Here is a 12,612-nt window from a genome sequence, read left to right as displayed (position 1 = left end):
AGTTGTTAGTCTTTTTGCTTTTTTCTGTTTGGGCCTTTTAGGTCCCGGTTGTAACAAAAAAAAATAAAAAAAATTTATGGTCTTTCTAAATGTACCCAACAAAAATCTAGAAACACTCAGCAATATATTGCCTTTCATTAGGGCAACTCCAACAAGGGGGTTTCATACCAGATTTTGTAAAATTATAGGACTTTTCATCTCCAACAAGGCTTTTTAGGGGGAGCTGGTCCTAGTATTATATAGGACTTGGGCTCATCCCAAGTCTCATATTTTGAGACTTTTTCAGAACCAAGACCCGTTCACTGTAGATGGGGGCCACCAAGTGGGCTGTGACAGCCCAACTCCGGATGAAACGCGTTGGGAAGGCACTTTGAAAGGGACGCGCGTGCAAGTTGAAGGAGAAGAAGGGGACGCGCGTGCAAGTTGAAGGAGAATAAAGGGACGCGCTACAGTGTGCTGGAGAGAGAAAAGTCAGGTGAGTTGTCTGCTTTAGTGGGGCCCACGGGCCACGAACTGTCCCCTACTGACCGTTGTAACCCCCAACGGTCATATGTAATCAACGGCTTCGATCCGTCAATTTTGAATAAGGACAGTGCCGATGTTGGGCTTGTGTTTTTTTTTTTTTCTTCAAAAGGATATATTTTCAATCTGGGGCTGAGATTTGAGAGAAAAAAAAATATCAACGGCTCTTATTAAATCGAGGGTTATTAATTTCATTTTTAACCAAAAAATTTTTTAAAAAAAATATACCAGTTGAAACAGTGATTTTTAGGAAATTCTATAAATACCAACCCATTCTTTCCTAATTCCTCACACCAAACATCCTTCATCTCCTTCAAAAAATTTCATTTATTAATCCATCTTCTTGTTCGTACATTTTTTTGTTTCTCTTGGAAAAAATGGGTCCAAGAAAGGATTCTTGGAGGCACAATGAAGACGTTGTTCTTTGCCAAGCTTGGATCACCATTGGTCGTGGTGGTGCTATTGGAACGGAGCAAACGTCGGATTTATTGTGGAATCGTATTGCGGACACAAGTGTACAAATCTTCTAAATAATTTGATTGTTTGTCATATATGCCGACACAACAGGACAAAAAAAAATTATGAATTTTTTTTTAAAAAAAATCATTAAATGATAAGAATAATTTTTAAATATTATGACAAAAATTAAAATTAAGATTGTAACCAAAAAAAATAAATTAAAATTAATATTTTTACCTTATTTAATTAAATTAACATATTTTTAATATAATATTCATAAACATTATACTCATATTATATTTTAATCAAGAATAGTGAATATAGCACCTCAATATTGGAGATGAGAATTGAGTCTTATATGAATAGTGAATCAAGGGGGGTGCTAAACTGAGAATAGCACCCTCAAATAGAACCTATTGTTGGAGTTATATGTAAATATATACTCATCAATTGTTCCTAAAATACCCTCATAAATTACACCCAGCAAAGAAAAACTTCTCGGCCAACACAACGTTTTTCTACTCATGACTTTGGCTATTCGATTCAACCATTATACTTGATCACGTTGGTATTTCAACATTCTTTGCTTTACCTAGGTTATCGTCATCATCATTGAGGAGGTTTAAAGTATTAATCATCAATTTTCCCTTTAGTTATCGATTATATATAGAGAAAATTTTACAAACAGTACCCCAATTAAAAGTCATTCATCACTTTGGTACATCAATTTCAAAAACTATCACATTGATACCCCAACATTAAAATCTGAACCACTTTTAGTACATGTCATTTATAACGGCGTTAAATCTCAATATTTATAGGGATATTTTCGTCTCTTTATATCTTAACCCAATATCTTTTAGAGAAAATTATCTAAAAATCCTATTTTTAAGTTTCATAATTCATAGTCCTCAAAAACCCCTAGTTTATCAGGAATTTTTTTAAGCCCTTTTTAAAAGTTTTGTAACAGTGAGGCTTTGTGATAATTCTTGGAACTTTCTCAAAGTCAATTGTTTTACTAAGAGTCATGAAGGTGATAGACGAGTAGTGAAAAATCAAATTCATAGTTTGGTTGTTGAGCTTGGTGGAGCTGATGATGATCTTGCGCATCAATTTTAAATTGAAAATTCAATTAGAGTATCACTTGCAAAGATCTAATCATCTTTGAAAAGCTATTGTTGATTCTTTCAATCTTATCAACCAATTTCCTTCGCGCTCATTAACGTCCACCATCTCGCAGCTCTTGATTTTGATTAAAGTTTTATTTATCTAAATTTAGGGAGATTAGTTCCCATTCAGGCGATCGAAAGTTCTATTGGGGGGCAATAGACGTCTATTGGGGGGCAATGGACGTTTTGAATTGATGTAATCTCCTCGTTTTTTTTTCTTTAATCAAAGTTTTATTTGTTTAATTTTAGGAAGATTAGTTCCCATTCCGGCGATCGAAAGTTCTATTAGGGGGCAATAGACGTCTATTGAGGGGCAATACAGGTCTATTTGGGGGCAATAAACCTTTCCGGCAACCTATGAGATCTTCGATGACCTCTTTGGAGACCTCCGGCGAGGTTTTTAGAGAATTGAGTCCGTGGGCGGCGGCCGGTGACCAGAATCTGGTGACCGGTGACCGGAATCCGGTGAAAGTTAGCCAGTGACCAGAATCCGGCGAAGTCTCTTATGACTTCTCTCTCTTCCATTCTCTCTCTCTCTCTATGTAACAAAGATGTGAGGGTAAAATAGTCTTAAAAAAAAACACGTAATGGGGGAAGGGGGAATTAAAAAAACTTAATGAGGTGAGTGGGAAAAAAAATCCCTAAAATTAGGGTAAATGGACAAAAACTCAAACCTCAAAACTAGAAGTGCTGTGAGTTTGTAAAATGATCAATTTGGACATGAAAGAATTTTTTGCCGTAATTGTTTGGTTGATCATCATGTTCAAGATTTAGTAACAACAAAATCATACTAATTTATTGCTACCAATTGGGGCTACTTAGTAAGAACAAATTCAATCGCCATTTAGCACATAATAAACAACAATAGATCATCCCATCACAAACGTGAACCATTCATCAACACAGTTACATAGCTATGCAAATATATCAAATTCAATGACACGGCTATCCAATTCATTAAAATTTCACATCGAGTTCGTACAAATACTCCAATTGTGAGGAGGTTATTTATGTTCTGAAGAAAAGAAAGCACCAAAGAATCCAACAGAGGTTTGCCATCTGATGGTAACGAGCTGTCATTTTTCTTAAGTAGATCCAAAGTCTGAGGAGAACACAGAGACATTAGTGCTATGAGAGTAGGAGCTAACGCTTCATATGCTGCAATACGTACTTTTGCTCCAGTCTGCCTTGCAGCAGACACATAAACACTACAATTAGCTAGCTCCTGATGGTATCATAGTGGTTCCATCCAACTTGGCATGAGTATTTGTATCTAAGGCCAACTTGGCAAGTCCAAAGTCTGCAACCTGATCAAAGATTACATACAATACATAATACAAGTTAATATTATCAGCATTTGATAAGAAATGCGAAATACATTCAATAACTCCTCTTGAGAGTATATTGTCTTATCCGAAAGCTATGCAGTACTGATAGAAAAATTTACATTTAAAGTTATCCACTAATATCCAACTAACACACATTTCTTTGCTTTTAACATAGGCAACGGCAGAAGAAGGAAAACAAAGTCATCAAGGATCAAGATTTTGGTGATATAGTAAAACAAAGTTAATCTTAATACTCTATTTCAATTTTAGTTAGGGAAAATCGTCCGTACAGTACCTGACCTTTGGTCCATTCTAAACTTTCGTACCTCACGTTGAGAAAATATCATAACGGTACCTGACGTTCTAACCCTGACCGAAGATTGGTACCTGGAGCCGTTAGCTCCGTTACAAAAACTGACGGCTAGCATATTTTGATCATCAAATGACCAATTTATCCTTTAGTTTTTGTTTTCTTTAGTTTTTTTCATAAAATAAAATAAAAAACAAATTTTTTTTATTAGTTTAAACTATTTTTAGTTTCGAAAAATTATTTAAATTTTTGATTCATCAAATTTTATCTTTCGAGCCCCTAGATTAAACTAAATGTTGTTACGAGTTCGTAGGAATTTTTTAAGGATTTTTCAGACACCGAAGCTATTTTTAATGATTTTTAGAAGTTGGTAATATATAGAAATATAATTAAAAATAGAACTTTCAAGTCGGCTACATCTGGACCGTTGATTTCAAATGGCAGAAGATCTTGACCGTTGAAGGAACCTATAGATGGAGACCCAGACTGGATCCGTGCCGACCCGAATATCCGCGACGGTGACCCGGCTGTTTCTCCTTTTCCGGCCACTTCCAGACGTCGGACCGGCCTAGTTTTCTTCGTCTCCGTGTCGCCATCATCCTTGTGCTTTTATTTTTGTCAAACGATGTCCGATGACAGAGAATCGAAGGAGAGAAAGTGGCGGCTTCTCCGGCGGATTTTTCCGATTCCAGCCACATTGTGGTCTCGCACCTATATCAGAAGGATCCTCTCGATGTGACCGACCAATTCATGGTATTTTTTCATTCATATGATGAGCCAAGAGAGAGAATCGAGAAGAAGATGTTTCTAAGTTTTCTGGCAAGTTTGCTCTGTTTTCCAGCGAAGTTTGGTTTCGACTGAGGTATCAAACTTGTTCCCCTTGTCGAGCTCTATCTGGCTATATACTTGAATTTCAGTTTGGAGGAGATTTGCAGAAATTGGAATTTTGAGGTGTTATGGGTTTGCTGGGTTTGAATGGGAACGAGAGAGAGAGAGAGAGGAACAGTAGGGAGAGAGAGAGAAAAATTTGATAGAAAAAATAAGTGATATCCTTCACCTATCAGTTTTCTTAACGGAGCTAACGGCTTCAGGTACCGATCTTCGGTTGGGGTTAGAATGTTAGGTACCGTTCTGATATTTTCTCAAGGGGGGTGAAATTTGCACACCCAAATTTGCAAACCACACACCCTTTTATTTTTTTAATAATATTTTGTAGAGGCACTTTTGATCAGGGTTGTACGGCAGTGAAATCACCATGGCCGAGCCCAAAATCTTGTCCCCTTTGTCTGTGTAAGTGAAGACTAGGCCCAGCAAACTTCGAAGGACTGAGAATCCTAGGAAGCTTGTTGTTGTGTTCCTCCCAGCAACTCAATACTCATTCATGGCAGTGAACTGGTTGTTTGTTACTTTCAATGGAGGGCTTAGCAAGATGAGCATGGTGTGGGAGCTAGAAAAGCATGAGCTTCAGGAGAAGAGATCTCAGCAGTGATGGCATATTGGTTTAGGTATATAGAATAAGAGCTTTGGACAGGAGATGAATTGGGAAGGATGGAGAACTAAGGGCGGATTTGGGAGAGATGAAGCATGGCAGAAGAAGAATGCTAGAGAGCTTGCTAGCATACCCCCTTCTCCTCCCTCTCTTGGTTAATAACATAGCTATTTATATGCAATTCCAGCAGCTAAAGGAATCTCGGTGGAAGGTCTCTACTGCTGGGTAAAGAGATGGCTTGGGTTAAATGCATGTATTAGATTTTGTAATGCCTCTTGGTCTGTCAGGTTTTGTCTAAAGAAAATTGTGGAATAGGTTTGGCAGATTTTCTGCCGTGAAATCTGCTGCTGGGATTACTATTGCAGGATTCCCGCTGCTTAAATCTGCTCGTAAGATTGCAATCTCAGAATTTCTGCTGTGCTACTGGGATTATGTTATGCGGTTGGGATCAAGAATCCTATGTTTAGCCTTTACTGTTTTGTTTGGTTATAAAGAATTTGGGCTTAGGCTTTTGGGCTCTCTCTTCTTCACTTACCCATGTTAGGATTAGACTACTAGGCTTGAATTTTGGTTCCCAAGTCCAAAATTACTAGTGTCTAAAACTAACGATGGGTTCATACTTTTTCGTAACCTTCCACACTACACCCATTCTTGTAAGCCCCAAGTGCGTGAATGTAGCTTGGGTCCACGTGCGTGGCGTGACGGGTGTAATTCGCCTCGAAATATGAATTGGGCTTGTTAGCTGGATTTTTGGGTGTCAACATTAGCCCCCTTAATTATGTAGTTCGTGCAAGCATGTTACGGGCTACATAATCAAATCCGAAGACTCATTGCATGGTATATTGGCTTGCAAATCCTCTTGATACGAGCTACGACTTATTAAGCTCGAGAAACAAATGCTAGTCATCATCAGACTCCTAGAAGGAAAGAGTCCAACCTCCAATCACCTTTCTTTTAGGAAAGTGGTCTTGGCCCGTGTAATCCATTATGCTTTTCTCATCTTTTGGTTTCACAAGACGACTTTCTCCTCAAAAGTCAATTATTTAATTTTGAGGGAAAGGAGCTTGTCTTCCTTCACAGTCTTTTGATATGAGAAATCATGTTCACGACCTCCTTATTCTCTTGCAAAACAGATTGATTGCTTCAAGCCTATGATAGAGTAACTCTAGGCTTCCTGATTAGATTCTGCGCTCGAGAGAAAGGAATGGAATGAAGATTGCTCTACAGGCTTGCTCGGTCGAACTCTCTATTGCTTGGTATAGGCATCTCCTTCCTCCGCTATCTCTATCTTTCTCCCTTTTTCTATTTTAGCAATGATAATAGCTGTGTTATAGCGTATTTTGGTTCTCGCGTTATCAATTTGCTACTGTGATTGCTTGTTGCTTCAGCGACATTGATTTGTTGCTGTGATTCATTTGCTGCGTTTCGCGTATTTTGGTTTTTGCATCAATTTCTGCCGTGATTGCTTGTTACTTCAGCGATATTGATTTGCTGATGTGATGTGAATTTGCTCAACAATGTTGGCTACTGACTAAATGAGAATAACTCTTGATACTGCATTTGAATTTCTTGTCATCAAGCCCTACCACTTAAATATACCATCTTGGGAACAAAACTGTGAACCGGTTAGCTAGAAATCTGAAAATTTTATGCTTTCTCTAACACTTTGCTGATTCACTTCACTCTTACGTATGGCTGAATTGCTTGACTTGGATTATAGGCATCACTTTGTATAGTATGCTTTGCTGTGGCTGGTATTTTTTTTTTTTTTTTAATGCCGTGATTGCAATAAAGCATGATGCAGCATAGTATTAATTGGCTTGGTTTACCCTGTAAATCGTGTTTCTTAGCTTGGCTTGGTCATGGTAATTTAATGGTTTTAGTTTTGCGTGGTTCTTTGCTTGGAGTATGAATGGCATGTAGCTTGACATGTATAAAAATCATATTTGATTATCATTGACTTTGTTTAACAATACCGAGGATGAATTGCCTGACTTGGTCGGCCTATAGCTTTAGCCTTGATATAAGTCTCTCCTTAGCTTCTGCCGTAACTAGACAATAATAATAATAATTTTTTTTTAATATAGCTTCAAGTTGGCATGTAAAGTCTTTCTTTGCATGGCTTTGATTTTTGTTTTTGGTTTTGCTTGCTTAGAGGCATCTAGTAGCTTCGCTTGGGTGTGTGCTTTGGTAGCTTGAGCTTGTGGCCGTCTTAAGTATTTTGAGAGGGAATCACAATTAAAAAGAATGAGCTTGATTGCTTGGCATGGCCCTCATTGTTCTATGGTAGATGCACGACCTTAAGAGAGGAGCGTGGCATGGCTTGTGTATGTATGTCTAATGCGTGTATGCTAAAAATTACTTTTGCTTAGCATAAGCTTGTTTAAGTATTGGCGTGTTTCTCTTAGTCGTGGATCTGCTTGGCTTGAGCATGAGCATGTGCTTGGCATGATGTTCGAGTGGCATGAGCGCAAGCTTGGTATTAGCATGGACTTGGCATGATATATTGGTTCATAAAGTTAGACTAAGTGCCATGTATTAAGCATGAAATTTCTCGTGATTCCTTCTTATATAGGGTTTGGACATATTTGGGCTCAGATTTCATTGATTTCTTGTTTGCCTCTACACCTTGTAGATCCATCTCAGCAAGGATTCATTTATTTATTTAGAAAGGCTGGTATGGTTTTCTTTGCGATGCTTTGAGAGAGAAATTAATAACTTGGGTTCAAGATTTTGGGCTTTTAATGATATATACGGGATATTTAAATGGTAATACTTGATGTTAATGTTTGAGCCGAAGGCTCTAATTAACGTAAAGAAAGAGAGAGAGAGAGAGAGAGAGAGAGAGACAAGAAGTATAGTGGTTCGTCTCCCGCCTTAGCGGGAGACTACGTCCACTTGAATGTTTAACTATGTGTGTTGGGCCTTGCGGCCCAAGAGGGATTACAAGAGATGTAATGGGATGATGTTTAAGTGGGAGGAGGGGTCCCTTTTATAGGTAAGGGAACCCCTCTCCTTTACATTTTCTTAGATGTGGGATGCAAAACCATTATTCTAGTCTAGAAAGCCATATTGTCCGGCAAGTTGGCAAGGCCAGGAAGGTGGCTTCCCGGCGAGGTATTGGCCGCTTCCGACTACCGTGGCGTAGCTTGGACATGCATCGGGCTACGGGATGCATGTCTCGGTTGGGCCCCACCATGGCTTGTGGGTCCCCCCAAGAGGGTGTTACTTATTGTGACGTCCCGAACCCGAATTCACCGGTTTACTAGTCATTTGGACGGTAAACAACTTTTACTTTCACTTTTACTATCGTTTCAATGTTTTTAGGGGGCCCTAAAAGTTTACTTTTTGTTCGGGTCAAAATTTGAGAAAATTTCCTTCATGAAAGTTGTAGAGGACGTTAAACCGAGCGCGTGCATATGTGGTACGTCAAAATTGGAGTTTGTATGCAAAAGTTATAAGCGAAATGGTAAAGTTACTGTTCATGATAAGTTTCTATAAATAGGACGAGTTACTGTGGTAACTCGTCATTTTTCTCTCTCCCCGATTTTCTCCCCCTCTTCCCCCGCGTCGCCCTCTCTCCTTCTTTTTCCGATTTCTTCACCGTCCGGCGTCCGATTGACTCGATTCCAGTTGTCCTTGGACCGTCTCTTCCTCCTCTATACGATGGTACCAGTGGGTATCGGCAATTTGGCCGGAAAGCCCCGAATTTATGCAAGCATTGCTACTGTAGCAGTTTGCTTTCCCGGCGAAATTCCCCAGTTTCCGGCTATCTTCGGCGGTGAAATTGGCTCTATTAGGAGCGCCTCGAGTCACTGATCATCTCCCCTCAAGACTTCTAGTCGGAATTTCCACGTTTGGAAGGTGAATTTGAAGGATTTCCAAATTTGTGGGTTTGGAGATTTCCGGGTTTGTGTTCATCGGCAAAATTGGAGCATTTCAAGGTATTTTCTCACTTGGTCACAGTTATGAAAAGTGCTTAGAATGTTGAGATGATTCTGTGGTTTAAATTTGGTGGCCGGAGGAGGAGTTGGCCGCCGCATGAACAGTGTAGCTGCATGAATAGTGCGACGGTGAATAGTGCGGTGTATGAACAGTGATTTATATTATGTTTTTTTTTTTTTCAGCTAGTTAAATCCTATAAATATTGTAGAGCTTGTATATGAAATTTGGTGAATTTTGGAGAAGCTTGGAATTAATTATGAATTTTTGAAGTTTAGGGTTTCGATTATCGAATTACGAGAATCCGGCCGTCGGATATCTCTCGGTTCTGCCTTGGAACCTTTAAATTAACGAAATGGTATTAGTGGTATAATTTGGGTTGCATCCGAGGAGAAGTGGAGATGTAATTATGAGGATTTAATTTTGAGAATCGTATTTAATTGTTGAATAGTTATTCACGGAAAATAATTGTGTACAGGGCGACGTACCGAGCTATTGCTCGACGAAGGAACTCGTATGCATGGTCGCCTAAATAGTACTGTGAGTGGACATTTGTTTTTAAATTAATTATGCATGCAGTATTATTATTTCCTTCCAATTGAGATTTAAATTATGTTTTGAATTATTGAGTTTTATGGTTTATTGAGCGTTGATTTATCGGGATTTATTCATGAATTACGAGATTAGTATTGAAATTCCTTCCCGAGGGCTCTTAGTAGATTTTTGAGATAGTTATTCAGGAGTTATTGAGTTGAGAAATGATTTTCGGGAAGTGACTGATTAAGAAAATATTATGAGAATTATTGATTTCGAATATCAGTTGATACGATGATATACGAGTACGAAGGATTTAGCAAATATTTGAGCATAGTTGAATTATCGAGATTTATTGAGTTTTGAGCTTTTCAGCCTTGAAGTAAGATTGAGTTTTCTTTCCGAAAGCATTTATTGATTTACAGAGTATTTGATTTATGCTTTCGAGGATTTATTGAGATATTGAGGTATGAGTTAGCGGGATAATCTTGAGTTATGCTTTCAGTGGATTATTAATGATTTATTGAAGTATTATCGAGTTTATTTCCGAAAGCAGGTAATTGTAAGAGGCTGTTTCCAGTTTATTGAGGAGGCTATTCAGTTTATTGAGGAGGCTATTTACGGCGCATGCGCATATTACCTAGTTGGCAGTCCCTTCTAGGTAATAATCTGGTTGGCAGTCCCTTCCAGACTATATTCCGGTTGGCAGTCCCTTCCGATGCGTCATTTGGGTGGCAGTCCCTCCCAAATGGCATGAGATGGTTAGTTGGCAGTCCCTTCTATCCACCGCCTCCTATTCCGGTTGGCAGTCCCTTCCGATGCGTTATCTGGGTGGCAGTCCCTTCCAGATGACATGAGGTAGTTAGTCGGCAGTCCCGTCTACTACCTGTGGTTAGTTGGCAGTCCCTTCTACCACCACCTCCTATTCCGGTTGGCAGTCCCTTCCGATGCGTCATCTGGGTGGCAGTCCCTTCCGATGCGTCATCTGGGTGGCAGTCCCTCCCAGATGGCATGAGATGACTAGACAGCAGTCCTTTCGAGTTATCAAGCAAGCCTCTTGAAAATGATGTTTTTATAAGGATTGAGGATGAGATTTTAAGAGATTTCAAGATGTTTTATTTCTACGCGATTAGATTGCAGTAAAGATGATGATTAAGAGTGTTTTCAAGATTGTTACTGCATGCGAGATTTTAGAGAATAACTTGGGAAAGCATTAAGTTTTACTTATACATTTGAAAGTACTTATTTTTCGTCCACTCACTCTAACGGATTTTAAATGTTTTCCCCTAGGCTCTTCGGTTTTAAATGCCCAGTTTGCAGGCCAGTTTAGCTTGAGGTCGAGCGTACTTGGGGTTGAGGCATAGCTGTCATAGCTTCCGCATTATAAAAGCATCAGTCATTTATCTTGTTTTCTATTCTCTTGTACGCCTACATTAGATTGCTCTGATAACCTATGAGATTAATATTCTTAAGTATCAGAATTGTTTGTGAAATGGGAGATGTTGTGATATAGGGAGCAGGGTGGCTCCAGGAGAATAAGGATGGATGATTTAGAAGTGTAAATGTTTTTCTACAGGTTTTGGGTTGTCCATTTTTAGGGGAAGTTCTGTCAAATTTTTGGTAGAATTTCTTCTAAGGTGGACCCCGCAGGGCCTCTTCGGATTTCAGGGTGAAATCCGGGGCGGGTCTTGTCACTTATGCTTGGTGACATAGAGAATGAGCCATGCTAGTGGAGGTATCTACACTTGATGTGAAGAATGGGCACTAAATTTGGTGATAGATTGGATATGTAGATGCTTGATGTTGAAGTATGGCTGTAGATGCTTGTGTAGAGTACTGAAGGCTCAGAGTATGACTTTGGTTGCTGAATTTTGTATGGGTAGCAATATTTGGATCTATATATGTATTGGTGTTGGAGCAAAAATCTATGACAGGTTGGAATTTGAATTAAGAGTATGTATATGCCTGATGTTGAAATCATAGCATGTGAAAGCTTGTATAATGCTTGTTGGATAGTAAATGCTTGCGCTTATGACTTCTCCACATTTTTTTTTGCTTCAGATGAGATACTCTATGCTTAAGCTCTGACTTGATAAAATTGATTACGACAGCTTTTGTTTTAGTAGTGGAGTAGTAGAGGCCAATGACACACGATATGAGAGCCCAATTCCAATGATAAACTAAACGTAAGTAAATGGTGGAAGCTTTGAACACGGCAATGAAGTGAGTTTTAACTTGATCACAGTAACTGAATTTTTTTTTCCTTGCTTGAATTGCTTAGCTTGCTTTTCCTTCATTGACTCATTGTCATAGATTTGCATGACCATGTGCTTGACTATCATATATGAGTCATATGCATTTTTTTTTTTGCTATATCTTGCTTGGTGTTATCTTCCGCATTAATAGATGCTTTCATGTAGAATTTTCATTTGTATAAGATTTATTTGAGCATGCTCTCTGTGGATTTGTATGACTTATGGTAGCTGTGGTAACGCACTGACCACACATAACCTTGACTTTATTGCGGTGGTGCTAGCTTTGTCGTTGCTTTGATTAGCTGCTGGGAATTAGCATACTGGGCTAAATCGCTGCATTGTGGTTCATCATGATATCCAGGTGAGCATCAATGTAAGAATCTTCTCATGAGATATGCTTGCATTTGATAAGTTGTACTCTCAAATACAATTGAAACATCGTTTGATCTTTCTCCTGGTGGTGAACTCTCTATGCTTGCTGCTGGGATTTGAATTTGCTCAATAATCATAGTGATTGATTGACAGTATATGAATATGGGTATTGCTTGTCAAGAATTGAATTTAACATTGATATAACATGAATTCGCATGGCATGTTTTGCTGT

At 38.7% G+C, this 12,612-nt stretch overlaps 1 long non-coding RNA gene across 1 annotated transcript; it reads left to right on the top strand.

Annotated features, from left to right (window-relative positions):
• The first annotated feature begins 8,741 nt into the window (after positions 1-8,741).
• LOC133739671 (uncharacterized) lies at positions 8,742-11,427 on the top strand. The gene is made up of 3 exons (XR_009860748.1): positions 8,742-9,221; positions 9,698-9,759; positions 11,067-11,427. It is a non-coding gene; the product is annotated as an uncharacterized LOC133739671 (long non-coding RNA).
• Positions 11,428-12,612: the final 1,185 nt, after the last annotated feature.

This window comes from Rosa rugosa, chromosome 1, assembly GCF_958449725.1.
Source record: "Rosa rugosa chromosome 1, drRosRugo1.1, whole genome shotgun sequence".
NCBI lineage: Eukaryota > Viridiplantae > Streptophyta > Magnoliopsida > Rosales > Rosaceae > Rosa > Rosa rugosa.
Note: the sequence above shows the minus strand (reverse complement) of the source record. Positions and strands in the feature narration are given on the sequence as shown.